Raw genomic sequence first — 19,217 nt, 5'->3', positions numbered from 1 at the left:
CTATACTGTTGAATAAAAGATGTATTCCAGTATAAACACGTCATGAAGAGGAATCATCACCACAGTAAAGGTGTCATTAGCAAAAAAAAATAAAAATCTAACATCACAGCTCGGTTAAATATCTTGTTCCCGTCACATTCAATTTACATGCACAGTAGATGAAGACGCCCGGAATGCAAAGCTAAGTTACAAAACTGTTGTAATAAGTTTATAAGTTATTACATCCCGCGAAGCGATGATGTATTGTAATTGTCAGTGTTTGTGTGTCCATCCGTCCATCAAATATTTTCACAAACGTTGCAGATAGAATGAAAGAAAAAGGAAAAAGCACATTAGTCGGGCAGCAAAGGGGATGAAAATGAGATGATGACCTTGACCTTGAGAAAACTAGGGTCAAGGTCAAATTTAAACTTTTGTACATTTTTAAAATTTTTAAAATGTATTTCTTGTGATTTCATTTCATTTATTTATTTATTTTTTATTTTATTCTTTTAAAAAAAAATTTTTTTCTGCACATATCTCAGGAACCAGATAACGAAACAAAAGGCGTTCATATTCAGGGAGGCAAGGGGATGAAAATTAGATCACTACAAGTCAAGGTCGAATTTTCACTTTTTATACCTTTTTAGGTACACATCTATGAAACCAGCTGAGATATAATCACTAAACAAAAAGCAACATTTTCAGGAAGCCAGTGGCACATGTCACGGGATGTTGCATTCTCTGACTGCCTTGTTACAAACTTAAAATAAGTTTGTAATGCACAGATGGGGTAACAACTACCAGCATTTACTGGCTAACAGATCAGGTGTGTGTTTTTAAGACTTTTATTCCGCTGCTGCTACACAACACCAATAAGCGTTAAATAAAGGTGAAATATGAACTTGTTGTTGAGCCTCTCAGGCGGGCGGTGACCCACCAGGTCGTTACTGGACGTGTTACGTGACGCCGTCGTGTCGTAAATTAGATCCAACTGAGTACAGTTGCTGTCTGATCCAGATCAGGATGGACCCGCTTCCCAAGTCAAGGATTTGTGCATCTCATCAGACGCTAAATTGAATTACCTCCCATTAAAATCCACCACTGGTGATGGTGTTGGTGGTGGCGGTGGTGGTGGTGGGGGGTCACGGGCTGTTTCCACAGGGTAACCTGAGTTATGTGGAGGAGAGGAGGAAGATGCTGCTGCTGTTGCATTTGAATGTGTGCCAGAGAAATCCCTCTTCTGTGTCCTTCACTGCTTCATTTCACTTTGAGATGAACACCATCACCCCCCCCCCACTCACCTTTCTCACTCAACTTTCCGAGGGACACATGATACAGATGAAACGAGCGTTTGTGCAGCGACCATCCTGCCTCGGCGTGAGGGGTCGAGTTCTGTGAGTGTGGTGGGAGCAGACCCACCAGTACGACCTTCATCCCAGTGACCTTCTGGCTCTGCTTCCACGCTGACCACACACTCCACACACTCCACACACTCCACACACTCCACACACTCCACACACTCCACACACTCCACACACTCCAGACCCCAGGAACCCTGAGCGGAGATGGATGAACCTCTGAGGTGATCTGTTGTCCGTCCTGCTCTGACCACAGAATGAGTTTGGTGAATACATGAGATCTGTTTATGGAAACTATAACACTTTATACTTGTCCAAATGTCAGACTGCAGTTTGGTTTAAGAGGCACAGAAACAAAGTAGAGACAGTGGATCGGTTATTGATCAGCTATTGATCAGACAACAGCACCTCTTTGAATACAGACTTCAGAGGAAACGTGAAGGAAGGTAATCCACTGGCCAATAGCTCTCTGAGGATCCCTGGGATCCATCAGTCACTGAGACGAGACATCCAATGAGAGCAGAGCAGGACCAGAGGCCTGGACTGGAGTCTGACCTGCAGCTACTAGTCAACAAGTACGTACTATTAATGTACTAATAATGTAAAAGATAATCCATTCATGTATAGTATATACTATGGATGTATAGTATATACTAATAATGTATAGTATATACTATTAATGTATAGGATGTACTATGGATGTATGGTATATACTATCAATGCATAGCACATACTATTAATGTATGTCATAAACTATTAATGTATAGTATGTACTATTAATGCACTAATAATGCAAAGTACTATTAAAGTATGGTATGTAGTATTAATGCATAGTATATATTATTAATGAATAGCTTGTACCACTAATGTATAGTATATATCATTAATGAATAGTATGTACTATTTATGTATAGTATATATTATTAATGAATAGCATGAACTATTAATTATAGTATATACTATTAATGTATAGTATATACAATTCATTTACGTTATGGACTACTAATTTACAGTATGAATAACAAATTATAAATATAAAGTATATACTCTTAATGTCCACCAACCCAATCATGTAAAAGAGACACGAGCTCTCACCTGATGACATCATCCTGATGGGATGACATCATCCTGATGGGATGACATCATCCTGATGGGACATCACCAAGGGGATTGTGGGTGTGTCCACTTACTGGAGGAGAATGACATCACCACTCTTGACTGGTAATGACCCCCTCCCTGACAAGAGCCCATTAAAACCCCGCGGGGCTACCCCCGACCCAACAGGATGACGTCATCGGGGGGTGCACCGGTCCATTAGGAGGGGGATTACTACTGGAATCTAGACTAAAGTGATGTTGGAGATCCAGGAACTCGGTGCTGATGTTTTTGGTCTGACTTTTTCCGACTGAATAAATCAAATACTTATCGATCGAACGGAAAATCAGCCTGGATTTTTATTTTTCTGGGACATCCAGTGCACCGGTACGTCTTTAAACCCTGGACCCCCGCCTGAGAGCTGGCAGCAGGTGAAGCCTTCAGTCCCCGCTCTCTCCTCTCCGAGGCGCAGTCCTCTCGCGTTTCTCAGAGTAGGAAGTGCTGCTTGCGGTAACAGTGAATTGAAAGTACGCCATAAATATGGCGCCAAAAGAGTTTTCAAGCTGATGATAAGAGCTGATTTCTCTGTGTTGTCTCTTTTTTTTTTTTTTTCTGGAGGTGTGGAGGGGGGGGGGAAGAGGCTGCAAGACGAGACCCGCCTGTGAGCGCATCCACCGCGGATTAGACACCCGAAGTGAAGCCGAGGGGAGCTGGATGTTTTATTTTTGAAGGAGGAAGAGGAGGTGGAGGAGGAGGTGGAGAGGGGGGGGTGTGTTCGAAACTGGCAACAGCGATCTTTTTCTGACTCATCATCTTGGAAATAAAGCATTCTAGTCTTTTTATTTTTATTTATTTATTTTTTTTTTTACTCCACCTCCTTTAGTTTCTCCGTCCCTTCCCTCCCATGCCGCTGGCACCTGGGGGGAGGAAAACACAACCGGATTTCTGACACCACGTTTGAGCTGCTTTTTTTTTTTTTTTTTTGCAAAATGCGACACGCTTTCCCGTGAGCGGTGTGTGTGTGTGTGTGTGTGTTTGTGTGTGTGTGTTTGTGTGTGTGTGTTGTGCGCACTTTCGCAGCCTGCGAAAAACCATGACCAACAGCAGGACCACGAACGGAACCCCCCCGGTGTTTGTTGTTGTTGTTGACTTATAGTGGATCCAACTCAGTCTCACCCCCCCACTTTTGGATTTTATTTTGGGGGATTCGGAGCCGGTCTTTTTCTTTTTTTATTTTTTTGCAGAGCGGACGCGCTGTCAACGCGCAGCGTGACGGGAAGGGGAAGGGGGGGAAAAGGGGAAGGGACAGTCCTGTCACCCAACGTGGATCCAGAATCGAGGCGGTTTTAGCTGCCCTGTTAGCATCCTACCCGGGGCAAGAAGGGGCAAACTGAACTTAAACCCTCTCCTGCAAGAACTGCGTGCGCCCCGCTCCCCCGATGATCTCCTAATATCTCGGGTTTTACGCACCGTCCACGCCTCAGGACGCATCTGCGCCCGAAGCTGACTGCAATCAAGGTGAGAAAACCTCTCCACGGCGTGGATGGAAGCGTGGAAATGTGAAAGTGGGAGTGTTGCAGGACCCGCTGCTGCTACACCAGAGCTAGGCTAGCAGCAGCAGCAAGCGGGGCAGGCGGTGCGCACTTTGGGGCTCGGCGGTGCCGATCCGATCCGCGGCTGGATGCGCACAACCGGAGCGACGCGTTCGGGTTCCTTGTGCGTCGCATGGGGAGACAAATACCCCCACCCCCACCCCCACCCCATTAGATGGGTAGAGCTGTGCGCGTTAACCGGGTAAAACTTGGCCATGTTTGTGCTGCAAACGTCACGGGAACGCGCGCCCCGCTGAGGGAAGCGGGGGCGGGAGCGCGCCGGCGGGTACTTCCAGAGTGTTCAAGTGGGGTTGTTTATGCAATGGCAACTAATGGGGTCATTTTGCAGCGATGGAGCGAAGCTGTGCGGAGGGGGGGGGGGGTTAAGTGGGTGAAGTTGTGATGATGATGATGATGATGATGATGATGATGATGATGGTTTCTGTGGAGATCAGGCAGGTTCCAAAACGTTTGGCAGCTCCTGGAGGAGGCGCAGGTTCCTTCACTCCTCCGTGTGTGTGTGTGTGTGTGTGTGTGTGGGGGGGGGGGGGGGGGGCACTGGTTTTAGGAAGGCCGATCACGCAACCACACACACGCTTAGTCAAGGAATTAGAGCAAACCCCCTCCTCCTCCTCTTCTTCCTCTTCCTCCTCCTCCTCCTCTCTGCTGTGCAGATCTCACTGAGGGGGGAGTGGCTGTTGTTTACCTCCTGAAGTCAGAGCGCCTATGTGTGTGTCTGGATTGGGGGGGGGGGTGTGACTGCTCCATCCTCACACGAACAACAACAACACAACAGCAAGGGCTTGACAGGTTGAATCTTGGGTTGTGAGTCAGGGGTAACTAACTTTAAGTGGGGCATTAACCACAAGTGTGATTTAATCCCTGTTCTTTGTAATCTGACTGTATTATATAATCTATATTAATACATATATGTGATGGCTGAGTCATGATAATTAAGGTGGAATGTTCCACCTGTCAGTGGATCTTTCTGTGGTTACTTTCTGATCCCCCTTTATTTTTTTCTTCGTCTGTTTTCTCTCTTGAATCTATTAAACTGGGACTCTCTGTGGATTTATTAAGTGGTCCCACTGGGGACGCGACCCCTCCCTCTTTGATACCTCAGTGCCACTCACACACATTCAGCCACAGATGCTCCTGACGGGGGTCTTAAAGCGCTGAGGTGAGTCATAACAGCCTCCTCCCTGCCCCTTCTTCTCTGTCCTCCTTATCTTAACCCCTGACCCCTCCTCCATCCTGCCCCCCCCCCCAGACTGGTTGTTGAACACGGAGGAGGCGTGTTTACATTTGCATCCCTTTTTTTTTCAATGGTTCAGCCTCTTCTTCCTCACATGTCTTTTCTTTTTTATCTTTTCAGTCCATCAGGATCTTATTTTGACACCTATATAAGAGAGAGAGAGAGTGTGTGTGTGTGTGTGTGTGTGTCCCGTACAGATCACCCCCCCCTTCCCTTCATGCATGCCAAGTGTAACTCAAGCATGCAGACCTGTTATGCCTGACATGTGTACACACGCACACGTGTGTGTGGACAGGGCCCTACAGTCACATGTGTGTATTTGTGTCTGCTGCGTTAAGCTCTGAGCTCTGATTGGCCAGGAAAAGGGGTAAGGACCCCCACGTGGTGCGTTTGTATCGCATTAGCAGCTACGTAGTGAAGAGGAGGAGGAGGAGGAGGAGGAGGTTCATGAATGGACTGCTGACGTCACGCAGAGCTGCAGCTCCAGCCTCCCTTACACACACACACACACACACACACACACACACACACACACATGCCTCCGTCACATGTACATGTTCATGCATGTTACACAACTAGACTGAGAGCACCGTGTGTGTATGTGTGTGTGTGTGTGTGTGTGTGTGTGTGTGTGCAGCAGCCTGCAGGCAGGTTGTCACATCACCAGCTCTTCCTGCTGACAGTAGAACTGGAGGCTTGTGGTTCTGCCTGCTATTGGTTGTTTCACCTCAGTATTGATGAAGATGATTGTTATGATTTGCACGTGAGGATGAAGAGTGAGAGATAAATATTTAATGTGACAGAAAGCGACACTCGTGAAATGTGAAATTGAGGGAAATGAAAAGCAAACAGTTTTGCCGTTGAACATCATTAAAGGTATGTTGTTGTCTTCTAGTGCAGGGGGGGGGGGTCAAACTCATCTTCCTCTCTGCTATAATAAAGTTTTTTAGGGTGTCAGGTTATTGAACCCACAGAACTCCAATCAATCAAGGATCAAACCGTCAATGAATAAAGAAAAATAACATCAGACACAAGTTAGGACATTAACTTTGTTCAAAACGTTTTTGTCAAAGTTAAAATCAGCTTTATGACTGCATTGTGGGAAATGTAGTTTTTGGTCAAAGCACACTTTTGACCCATTAATTTTTAGACACTCTGACCTTTTATGCTCTCGCAGGCCACATAAAATGATGTGGAGGGCCACATTTGGCCCCTGGGCCTTTAGTTTGGCATACGTGTACTAGTGTGTCTTCACAGGCTCTGTTTTGTTTGTGTCTGTTTGTCTTTAGGATGATGCACGAAGTACTGAACAAATTTCGATCAAACATAGGTGTGGCTGGATATATAGAGGGAAATTCATGATGTTTTTCTCTTTATGTAAATTTAACACAACATTTTATACATTCTCTTTAATGTTTGAGGGACTCATTCATGGATTTCTGTGGAAAACAAAAATAAATTGTGTTATTTATGGGGCTGTAATCCATAAATGTTGTTTATTGTTTAGGGGGAAAAAAATCCCGTTTAATGATTGGCTGTTCCAAACCTGTGAGCTTTCAGCTCTATTTACAAGATATAAGTTGAATTTTTTGTTAAAGCCTGTCTGAATGGGATGGATGTGAGCTCCACTGAGCTCCATTTATGTTGTGTTTACTAGTTTGTCTGATTGTTCTGTTTCTTTCTTGTCTTGCAAGTTGAGCAACATGAAACCAGGCATGAGGTGGATTAAAGGCTGTGAGGCGTGTTAGCGTGCATTAGCTTGTGTGTTTGCTCTCACAGGATGACCCTGCTGTGGCCTCATTAATGGCTCCTTGAGTCACGTGTGTGTGTGTGTGTGTGTGTGTGTGTGTGTGTGTGACGTCAGTCCCCTTTAGTTTTTCCTCCAGCCGCAGTGACTCAGCCTGATTAGCAGGTAATTACAGCCTCCACACACCTGCATACGCCGCTGTTGACACGGTAACCGCTGCACGCTGTCGTCTTCAAACGCACGACGTTCACGAGAGTGACTGGAGTTCTTCTCATTAGCGCGAGTCTCTGATGGAGCTGGGGACATTTTGGGGGCCCCAGATGTTTATATTGATTATGGATGTTTGCATCTCTGCATGTTTTACGACCCACCAGGCTCAGTAGGGCTGGGTACCAACTATTTATTTAACTGATGATCATGAAAAGGGACACACACCCTCCTCAGTGTGAGTCACATTACACCACTAAATATTTTCTATGTGCTCATAAATTCTAACATTTAGGGTAAAGTTTCAGTAGTAATTGATATTTTAACAATTTTGACGCAATTATTGTTTACATAAATTCAATGACTAGTTTGTCATTATACTCCATATTGATACATTGGAGACCTAGAGATAAGAGCTACTCGACAAACAAGTTTTTTGAGATAAGAGTCGTGTTTCAGGACACCACTGCTAGTTGGCGGATGGATACAACATCATTGAGACCGGATCTCGTTCTTTCCCACGTGTTGGTGGATGGATACATCATCAGTGAGACCGTATCTCGTTCTTTACCGCATGTTGGCGGATGGATACAACATCAGTGAGACCGGATCTTGTTGTCGTTGATGTAGTTAATGTTTAAATGTTTGGCTTAGAGCGCAGTCACAAATATTTTTAAACTCTTATCTGGAGGTTCTACTGGACTCCTAAATGTGTTTGCTCTGGCCTGCAGTGTCACAGAGATATTTAATGTTAGTATATTAGTGACATTTTGTGCCACAAACAGTTTTCCCAGTGGATGGAGGCCACTGATCCCACCTGTTGGCTTCATGTTGGCGATGAAGGATGTATAACATCAGTCAGTTTGAACTGTTTGATCGTCTTGGTTTTTGAGGTCATGACTTCCTGTTTAATCATTAGGTAATTTGCAGCTGGAAGCAGACGTCACATTGGACGCTGTCTTCTTCAGAATGAGGAGGAGGGATACTTCCCAGTTTTGACGTCATGTTTGTGTGTGACTACTCTGATTGTATGTGAAAACCACAAAACATTCTGGCCTGTAGGCGAGACGGTTCAAAAGTAGTTCCAGGAAGGAGGTGGTGATGATGTGCAGAGCGAAAACAAAGCGATGTAAAGATGTGGACAGCGGTCCTCTGTGAGGTCATCGAGTTCATCACATCTTTAGGACAGAGATCTTTTTCACATCTATTTTTTTCTTTCTGGTTTCTGTACTTATTTGCTCTACTTGAATTGTACCTACACTGCCCCCTACCGTTTCTGGTGGAACTGCATCTTTTCAAAATTTCTGTAAGCTCTCAGGAAATATACTCAAATCCGTAAAAAACCAGGTCATTCACCACTTAGTAAGAGAAAAACATAAATAACTTACATTAATTCAGTTTCATTTATTGTCTGAGTCTGAAAAGCGTTTTCGTTAAATGACCAGATTCTCTCCTTTACATCTACGACTCCGAGGTTCGAGAAAAAGAGCTGCATTTAACAGACGGTACCGGTGAGTCCTACTTAACATTTAGATTTATGGCGACAGGTGATTCCCACGCACCAAACCCGTTTTGCATAATGTGTGGCGACCTGCTCTCTAATGAGGCGATGAAGCTTTCAGAACGGCTTTGCCATTTGGAGACCAAACACCCCCCCACTGAAAGACAAGCCTGTGGAGGATTTAGAAGCGTGAACAAGGAAGGCAGAAGTAATTACCGTGGGCCGAAACATCAACAGATCCCAGTGCAATGAGAGCATCAGTGGCTAACTACATGGATAAGGCTAAAGTTATTCATTATTGGAAAAGAATTGATCATGCCGGCCTCATCACCTGTCTTTGCAGATAAATAAGACTCTACTGTTTGAAACGGAGGGGATGCAAGAGGAAAAAGGATGGGAGAGCAGATGTGGATGAAGGATGTGAGGAGGGGGGGGGGAGCAGGGAGATAAACAGAGACGTGGTCGTCAGGGTCGCCGGGAGCAAAGGTCGGCGTGTTCAACCTCCAGCTCCTCTTCATCCTTTTCCTCGCTCCCATCCAGGAGTTAATGAACTCCTGACGGCGGTGGAGCCATGGATCAACGCTCCCTCTCGTCTCCCGCCTTCCTCCCACCTGTCCACCCCTCTTCCTCCCTCGTTTCCTCTCTTTTCCTCCTCCCGTGTTTGTCAGCGGATTTTTAGGAGTCTGAGCAGGCGTCTCCGTTAAAACATTAGTTGGACTTCATCTCCTTCTTTCTTTCTCTTCATTTCTTCTCTCTGTCGGTTTCCTGCTCCCAGAATGCAGCGGCAGCAGCAGGAGCAGCGGCAGCATCAATAAATATTGTGTTAATGTTCTGCTGCTGGAGCCAGCAAGGTGATAAAGGAAATTTATTTGATTTCTGTGGCTCGTTTGTTTGGCTCCGTGCCCCTTTGGTTGGTGTGTGTTCCTGTTGTGTAGCGGTGCACTATTAGTGCGATTGGTGCAGGACGTGGACGTTTATTTGGTTCCTGCTCCTTTGCAGGTGAACAGGAATCGTAGCTGAAACGCTAAAGTCACCGTTCCATCGTCAACCTGTTGAGCCGATTAGCTTTCATTTTCATATTTAAAACCCGTTAAAGCCTGAACCATGAAATAATTTCCATAAAAATACTTTTTTTTGGAAATTAAGGTCTAATGCACATGTGTCAAACTCATGGCCCGGGGGCCAAATGTGGCCCTCCACACATTTAATATGGCCCGCGAGAGCATAAAAGGTCAGAGTATCTAAAAATAAATAGGTCAAAATTGTGCTTTGATCAAAACTACATTTCCCACAATGCATTAATCAAGCCCTTTTTAACATTGACAAACATTTTGAACAAAGTTAATGTCCTAACTTGTGTCTGATGTTATTTTTCTTTATTCATTGATAGTTTGAACCTTGATTGACGGAGTTCTGTGGGTTTAATAACCTGACAAATTAAAAGGATTTATGTTAGAACAGAGAAACAAACATATTTTCTGTGCAACTGTAATGTTTGTAAGTTGAATAAGTAATAAATTCAGAGTTATTTAATATTAAGGAGTAGTTACATTTGTTATAAATTGCATTGAGTTACATTTAGTTACATTTATTAGTTACATCTGGCCCTTTGAGGACAGACATTATGCCGATGTGGCCCTTGATGAAAATGAGTTTGACACCTTTGGTCTAGTGGAACCTTCTAATAAATTTATCAAAATTAAAAAAATACAAAAAATTGCATATATGAGCTTTAATTTGTATAATTATTGCTAAATCCAGAATTTGTTTTCCATGCAAAATGCAGATATCTGATTTTATACATGAGGTTTTTTTGGGGGGAAAAAATTCAAATTTGTGATGCACAAGTGTCAAAATTCTGAAAGGTCGAGTTGTTCAAATATGATACTTTTAGCTTTGTGTGGTTAAAACTATGACAGATAAATGCTAATAAATACATCCTGTAGAACCGTTTTTCCCCCACACACTGACTGACCTGTAAAATGTAAATGTGTGTGTTCACAGCATCCCGTCACATTCAGGCGTGTGAGAAATGATTCAGCCGTGAGCATCAGAGCTGACGTGTTTGATGTGGCCCTCGGTGAAAATGAGCTCGACACCCCTGATGTAAACCTCACGCCGACCACCTACCCCCCCCCTTCCAATCACACACACTTAAGTAGTGTACTTGTATGAAAACATAAAAGTGTAGATGTTTCATCGGAAATAATCCTCAGTTTCCACGAGCCATTAGCGTTCCATGCTACAGTTAGCAGGGAGCGTTTATTTTTTATTCCTTTGTTAGTTAAAATTTTATGCTTCGCTGAGGGAAGCGGCGCTCCCCGGAGTGTAATCGTAAAACAAATTCACTTTCTGGAGACACCGTTCCTCTTGATGTGACACAAGGAGCCGGGCCCCGCTGAGCGCTGGCTGGGGCCGACCCCCCGGGGGCTAGTGGGAATGGTGACGGTGATATCAGCATTGAAGGAATATACAGGAATATACGGGTAAACCTTGGCCTACGTCTTTTCGAGTCACGTCTTTCTCAATTATACGCCAGTTTTTAAAAAAATACACAGAAAAGTATAAATCAAGTCATTTTAATCTACGTCTGTCCCCCACAAATTTTGGAATCGTACAATCTATTAAAAAACTATTAAAAGCCAATATCATGGTACTGTATAATATATCAGAATAAAAAACATATCAAGTCATATTAGTACGTAGCAACTAATTATTATTATAATATATTTTTATGTAATATATGAAAATTTTATATAATTTTATATTTTATGTTATATTTTTAAAATTCATTCGTAAATAAAGTTCAGTATACAGAACTGGGAATGGTTGTCTTCAGTTTTACCCAGGGACAAGTTACAGTATTTTCCGCATTATAAGACGCACTGGATTATAAGACGCACCTTCAACGAATGGCCTTTTTCAAAACTTCATATATATGATGCACTGGATTATAATCCTGTATCCTGTATAATCCTATAATCAGGCAGACGCGACTGTACTTGTTTTTTATCTGCAGGTGAATGTCGTGTGATGGCCAGTTTGGAAGAGCCTTAACAATTTTAACTCCATTTATTAAACCTTTATTTATTTAACTATTTATTACTTGCTATTTATTTATTTTATTGACATATTTACCACTCATTTTTAAAATTCATAAGTGATGAAGGTCGTGTCTGTCATGCTGAGTCAGATCACATCGCGTCCGCCTGCTGCGACCGCTGACGACCAGCTGATTGGTCGTTTTTGATCACATGATGTTTCGTCTCTCAGGTGATGAATTATCACAGCAGCACAAGCCTGAAAAGAGGTCCCATGGCTCATCACCTCAAATCAGTGAGTGATGATGATGATGAAGGTGACGGTGATGCTTCATCTGTGCACAAACATGATGGTATGTTTGGAACGCGACCGATTCGCCCATCATTGCCTCGGGGGCGGGATCCTCGCTCTGGATCCCCCCCGAGTCAGCATTCTGACGTCAGACGAGCTGCAACGGAAAATCATGTTGGGTGGAAACTGTAAATAGTGGAGTTCTATTTTTACCCGGAGCGGCTGCTGTCTGTCTCCCACACCTGTTAGCACGGCCCCCACGACGGTGTGTGTGTGTGTGTGTGTGTGTGTGTGTGTGTGTGTGTCGGTGTTTATGTGTGTGTTTGATGCACAGGTACATTCTGCATAACCAACATCACGTGAAAATGTAAAGAAACATGCACCTTTTTGTTTGACTTTCATCTCATTCGTAGTGATCGCCCTATTTCCCATCTCCCTCTTCCTCTTCCTCTCCTCCTCTTCCTCTTCCTCTTCCTGGTGTCTCAGCATCACCTTCTTCATCTCAGCGGTTCCTTCCTGCGGTGCTTTTTCCATCCTATACCTGTCAAACTGTCTGTGTGAACCTCTCTTTTTGGATTACCTCCTCCTCACCGGTTTGGTCCTAAAATAGCTCTATGCTTTGTGTGTGTGTGTGTGTGTGTGTGTGTGTGTGTGTGTGTGTGTGTGTGTGTGTTCTTTGGGGAGGAGACTGAGGGGAAGGAGAGAAAGAAAATAGCGTTGGATGTGTCTGTGCATGTCTGTTGGTGTTCCCTGCATGCCGTCTAGTTTCTGTCTACACACAGCATCGGTTGGAAAGGCCAGTGCACGCGCGCGCACACACACACACACACACACACACACACACACACACACACACACACACACACACACACACACACACACACACACACACACACGCACACACACACAATCCATCATTTTACTCCCCCATCAGTCAGAAGAGAACAAGCAAGGAGGAAACAACGAACAGGGGCCTGACAGGAGGGAGGGATGGATAACAAATGGAGTGGAGGATGTAGAGAAGGAAAGATGGAGACGGAAGGAGGAAGAGGAAGGCTGGATGGAGCAGGAGAGGAAGATGAGAAAATAGAGGAACTCAAGTTGTTGTGAGCTTTTTTTTGGGATTTGTGTTCCTCGTTAAATACACACAAACACAAACCAGACACCTTAGGTCATATTCTTTCATTACAGCCAAACGTTCTCCTCACAGATGACACACATGTTTACCTCTTACCTCCGTAAACATGTCCTCTGACTCCCACCTGGCTTTAAATAACGAATAACGAAGCAGAGGCCTGATCGCTAAAGTCATTTTGCGGGCTACTGTTGCATTGTGGGGAATGTAGTGTTGGTACGTGCAAAACACCATTGAGCGGCTGTGGCCTGCGGGCCAGTTGTAATATTAATTAAATGTCACCCAGGGGGCCATAGAGAGGTCTTTTGTGGGCCGGATCTGGCCCGTGGGCCATCCATGAGTCATTTGTGATCTAAAGCATCTCTGATCAGAAAATATCAGTTTGAGCTTGAAAGATCTCCTCTAAACAGATGAAATCTCTGCTGACGGTCATGAACACACACACACACACACACACACACACACACACACACACACACACACACACACACACACACACACACACACACAGCTGATGATTACACCGCTCACACATTCCACACAGATGGTTTGTTATGAAGCAATTTATATTCAAGGATTCTTTATCAAACTGACGAACCTTTCTATAGAGAGAGTGTGTGTGTGTGTGTGTGTGTGTGTGTGTGTGTGTGTGTGTGTGTGTGTGTGTACAGTCTCTTAATAATAGATCACCATCATGCCAGCCGTTGCAGTGCGTTGACCCTAAGTGCTGCAAAAGACGCTGAAGCCCATCGGCGTTGATGCTGAGGTGAACGCACCGTCATCCGGCGGGCGGGGCCGCACGGACGGGCGGGACCGACAGCCAATCAGAGCGGAGACAGGCTCGCAGACAGGCAAACAGATGGCGTGCTAATGGCTAGACGGGCAGAAAGGCAAAAAGTCAAGCAGTTAGAAAGACAGATGGCGAGCTCACAGGCACCCAGATGGACGGACAGGATGATAAATGGGACGCGGCCCGAGACGGAGCCGGAATCTGTGGAATGTGTAGGGTTTGGACTGTTGGTCATTTAATGGATCAAACAATGACTGGACGTAAATGTAGGAACTCATCAACAACAACAACTTTCTGTTGCAGCGTTGGCCACCACACACACTTTATCAGCGGCGTGTGTGTGGACGACACTCGTGAGAAAGTGTCAAAGTCAAATGTCACTGTCTCATGGGTCACGGGGGTTGTTACGGGTTAATAATATGAGATTATATGTTTTTATTCTGATTTATGGTACAGTAACATATTATTATTTGCTTCTGACGGTTCACTAGTGCCGATATTTGGTCGGAAGTCACGTGATACCGTACGCGCATTCTATTGGCTGACGGCATCTGGAAGTGCGCTACGTTCTGTGAGTCTTGGACTTGCGAAAGTATTGGCCCCCCAAAAAACTTTTGACATTTTACCACATTTCAGGCTTCAAACTTAAAGATAACAAAGGGAAATCATTTTTCAAGAATCAACAATATGTGAGACACAATCGTGACGTGGAACCAAATTTATTCAACATTTTATTTTGTGTTAACAAAATAAAAAACTGTAAAGTAGGAGGTCGTAGCCGTCGGAACGCAGACCGAGGTGAAACTCGCCCCACCGTGTTCTCAGGCTTATCTGTTGCTCATTTCAGACGGCGCCCCTCCTTTCAGCGCTCAGTCAGACATCGTCCTCTCGGCTAGCCAATTAATTTGCTCTCCGGGTGTCGCGGCTTTCCCAGCATGCATCAGTCAGTTTTGTCACTGTTTGTTTATCGTAAATGTTTTGGGTTGACACTAAACCACGCGCTGAAACGGGTCTTAAACCGGCTGATGGTAACGCAGCGAGCTGGAGGTTCCTGACTGGAACCCGAGTCGTTTAGTTTCTGCTTTTAATTTCATCAGTTTTTCCTCAGAGATATCCTTAGTTTTCTGAATCTTGGACTGATGTGGGTAAAATGAAGTCTTTTATTCCCTGTTTGACTTTCGGTGAGGTGGTGAGGACGCTCCAGCGTGAAGCAGTCCAGTTGGAGACTGGGGTTGGGGTTTATTTAATTAAGGGGTGGTTGGACCTTGGGGATGGCGTCCTGAACGCCCTTCTCCTCACCAACGGATCAATCACTCCAGATTCAGTTTGAAACGTTGCTGATGGCCGTTCCCTCCGTGTGTGTGTGTGTGTGTGTGTGTGTGCGTGTGTGTGTGTGTGTGTGTTCACTGTGAATTGTCTTGGCTGGCTTCATTTCCCCTTGGCTAATGTGTGCTATGGATAAAAAAAGAGGCCGCAGCCCAGTCTCAGAGCCCTTAAACGTAATGGAGCTTGGCCACATGGCAGCGGTAACATGCCAGTTTTCTGTGTGTGTGTGTGTGTGTGTGTGTGTGTGTGTGTGTGTGTGTGCGAAAGCACTTTTTTTTGCCTATGTTTGTGTATATAAAGAATAAAGTGTGTTCATGCTCTGATTGTTTTTACAGTGGTGTCAGGCAGGTTGGTGTGTGTGTGTGTGTGTGTGTGTGTGTGTGTGTGTGTGTGTGTGTGTGTGTGTGTGTGTGTGTGTGTGTCCCCGATGGCGTTGCTCTTAGTGTGTGTTTGTTCAAGGCTGAAAACAAAACCACACATGCTGGGGAATGGAATCATCCCTTTATCAAGGAAAAACAGATTTCATTGAAATGATTTCTCCCAGTCTGTTTAAGAGACATGTGAGGAAGAGGAGCGCTGAAGGTGGCTGGTGTGTCGGGGTTTTAATATGTCTTATTTCTACCTTGTGTACATTATTGCCTGTCTCTCTGCGCTCCTGCTTCTTCCACAGATTTCATCACATTATGTATTAACTGCAGTCTACCTCTCATCTTTTCCGTCCTCTCCTATCTTTTGGGATATATCTCTTTTATTCCTTCTCATATTGATCTCTCTATCTCTGGTTCCTTACTTCTCTCTCTGCTCCTTTATAAACTTTATTTCTTCTTTTTTATTTTTCCCCGGGGGAACTATTTTTTTCATTTGTCAGGAATGCTCAGCCAAACCAAAAAACCACAATATTTCACAATATGCTTGTATTTCTCAGCGTTGTGTGTTTTCCTAGACACACAACATGGTTTTATTCACTCTGACAGCTGGTTACCTCCAGCTATTGTTAGCCGAGAACCCAGAACTGCTTCAGTTTGGTAGCAGGACGCCTCACACCTTAAGATACACCGACACAGCGCTGCAGCGGTAGACAGCCGTCAGCTGCTATTTGAGCTGGAATTGATTGATTCATTGATTTAAACGTATCCGTTGGTGTTTTTATCCAACAGAAAGCCCAAAAATTAAAAATAAGTCCGCTGGGATAGCCTCCAGCAACCCCCGTGTGAAAGCGGAAAAGTGGTTCGGAAATGAATGAATGAATTTTACTACAATGACAAAGAAAAAGTTTAGATTTTAAGGAATAATTGATAGATAATTGATAGTATTACTAATACTATCCTTTTACACCTGACAGACTCTGCAGACTCACGGCGTTCATCTCTCTCTTCCTTCCCGTGGCGTTCGCTGTCCTGATTGAGATAAAGTTGTACTTTTGAGACTCCTTTTTCTCTCCTCCATCGGATCCATCTCTCCAGAGAGCAAGTAATGTCTCAATCTATACTCTGAGCTGTGGTTCACTGGGTAGAACCAGACTGGTGTGAATGAAGGAGAGGGAGGAAGAGGGATACGCAGTAGACCCGGCAAATGAGGAGGTGAATCAGGACGGGTGGAAAAGGTTGAGACGGTGAATGAGTGAGACAGACTGGAGGAGAACATGAACTCTAAGACCTTCTGCTAGTTGTAGAAGTTAAGTTGTCGTTTGCAGACTCGGCTCCAGACGCAGCGGGAAGTGATATTTCCAATTACCATCAGCTCTTTCCCTTTACTGGGTCAGTGGTTCTTGTCCTTCACACCAACAGTTAGACACCAGAAGTCAGAGACTCCTCTGCGACAGAGTCCAAAGCCTGATTCAGCCAATAGAAACACACATCAGCCAGCTTCAGACAGCATTAGCATCCCTCCACGATGTGCGTCGACATCACAACGTTAAAGGAACGTCAAATAAGACAAATGTGCAGTTAGAATCAGTACAGGAAATGTCTCAGAGCCGCTGATGCTGATTGGTTGATGCAGGATGGGCGTGAGCTGTACTTTCGGTTGGTGTCTTGATGTGACGTCTGCATCGATGAGGCCAACTTGTGATGAAGTCTTGTCTGAGCGGTCAGGAGTCGGAAACATCCAGTAGAGGTGTTGGTTTCCCACCCAGGGTCTTCAGCATCGTTGGGTCCCGTCAGTGAGCTTTCATACTGTGTGTTTTCTTTCTTCTAGCTGACCTGAATGGCATTGGAACCAAACTTTGGATTTTTGGAGGCAAACAACCTGAACTGTTTCTTTGCCCTGTTTCTATCCCTAATATATTTCCTTTCCCACCCAAGCGGTCAAGGCAGATGACGGCCCTCCGGAGTCTAGGTCCTGCCCGGGGTTTCTTCCTCAATGTTAGCTTTCTTTGTCTGTTAAAGCACTTCAAAATGTCTGATGATGTGATTAAGTGCCGTATAAATAAAGGTTGATTGATCGATTGATTTGCCAGGGGGGCTCTGGGTATCATATACTCACCTGAAACCTGAATGAAGCTGTGGTCTGTTTGATCTGCAGCACTTCTGTTTAGCGACATTTATGTTATTGCTATTCACTTTATTGGTTTATATGATTAAGTGGAGTTATTCTAGATCATTATGTCAGACGTGCTGAGGAACCGTCCTCATTAAAAGCCTCAAAATGTTCTAGAATGGTAATTTCTGTCCAAAGAGAGCATTTCAAGTCATCCGGTGAACGCTTCTGTATGTCTTTCCCCATATCACTCATCCTTTTTGTTGATAGCTTTCCTCTCACAACCAGGAAAGGCCGTCCCTCCAGAGAGGGTATAAACAAGCAAGGTGTTAATATTCCGCTAAGAAGCAGACATCCATACCAAACACAGATTAAAGAAACGAGTAAAAGAGCTGAGCTGAAAACGAGTCTCCAGCTGCTGCTGGAACCAAAAAACTCAATTATAGGGAGAAGGAGTCTGAACGTTCTTCACATAACAGGGAATTCTATTCTGGAGTTTTGCATTTCACCGAGTAAAGGCTAAAATAAAATGATAAGACCAGTGTTCTTTCTCTGTGAAGTAGTAGGTTCTTCTTTTGGGTTCAATTTAGCGGTAATGTATTTTGTGTCAGCGACCGGAGCGGCCCCTTTAAGAAGGTAGTCATGTGACCAAGGCAAGCATCTCCACAAGCGTCAAGAGTGACTCAGACATGTGGAGGAGGGAATCCAGTCATTCAAACAAAACATCGTTCAGAATCAGAATCAGCTGGTGGCCTCAGCTGGGAGGAGCTGATGAAGATGAGAGGAAACAATTTAACCCTGGCGCTACAGCAAGGTGATGATGATGAGGATGATCTTGATCATGATGATGATGAGGATGATGACAATGCTGAGGATGATGATAATGATGATGATAGTGAGGATCTTGATGATGATGATGATGATGGTGAGGATGATTATAATGAGGATGATAAGGATGATGATGATGGTGATGATGTTGATGATGATCTTGATGATGATGATGATAATGTGGATGAGGATGATGATGAGAATGATGATCTTAATGATGATCTTAATGTTGATAATAAGGACGATGATGATCTTGATAATGATGATGATGATCTTGATGATGATGATGATAATGAGGATGAGGGTGATGGATAGCTCAACAGTTTATAACAAACTAATTGTCCCGTTTCTTGAACCGATTCCTTGTTGTAACTTTCAGAAAATTGTGAAACACAGTTTGTCTTGGTATTTACGTTTTCCTTGGGGGTCACTGGTGTAAATTAACTGGGTGAGTGTGGATTAAGTGGGACGCCTGAGAGTTCAGGAGGCGAAGGGAACCCCCATTCATCAGACGACCGTGGCCGCAGGAAGAGGGTGATGTGTTTACCTCAAAGATGGAGAGACAAGCGGGAGAGGCTGTGGAAGTCAAT

The 19,217-nt window shown here is 44.3% G+C and overlaps 1 protein-coding gene across 2 annotated transcripts in view; it reads left to right on the top strand.

Moving 5' to 3' along the window:
* The first annotated feature begins 3,000 nt into the window (after positions 1-3,000).
* Positions 3,001-19,217, top strand: part of jade2 (jade family PHD finger 2) — a 110,180-nt gene continuing 93,963 nt past the window's right edge. The window contains exon 1 of one of the 2 annotated variants that reach the window (XM_068330819.1): positions 3,001-3,953. The gene's annotated coding sequence lies outside the window, so the exon portion shown is untranslated. The remainder of the gene's footprint in view (positions 3,954-19,217) is intronic. The other variant, XM_068330817.1, reaches the window with a different exon arrangement.

This window comes from Antennarius striatus, chromosome 13 (genome assembly GCF_040054535.1).
Source record: "Antennarius striatus isolate MH-2024 chromosome 13, ASM4005453v1, whole genome shotgun sequence".
NCBI lineage: Eukaryota > Metazoa > Chordata > Actinopteri > Lophiiformes > Antennariidae > Antennarius > Antennarius striatus.
The sequence above is the reverse complement of the archived record's forward strand: the minus strand, read 5'-3'. Positions and strand labels throughout refer to the sequence as shown.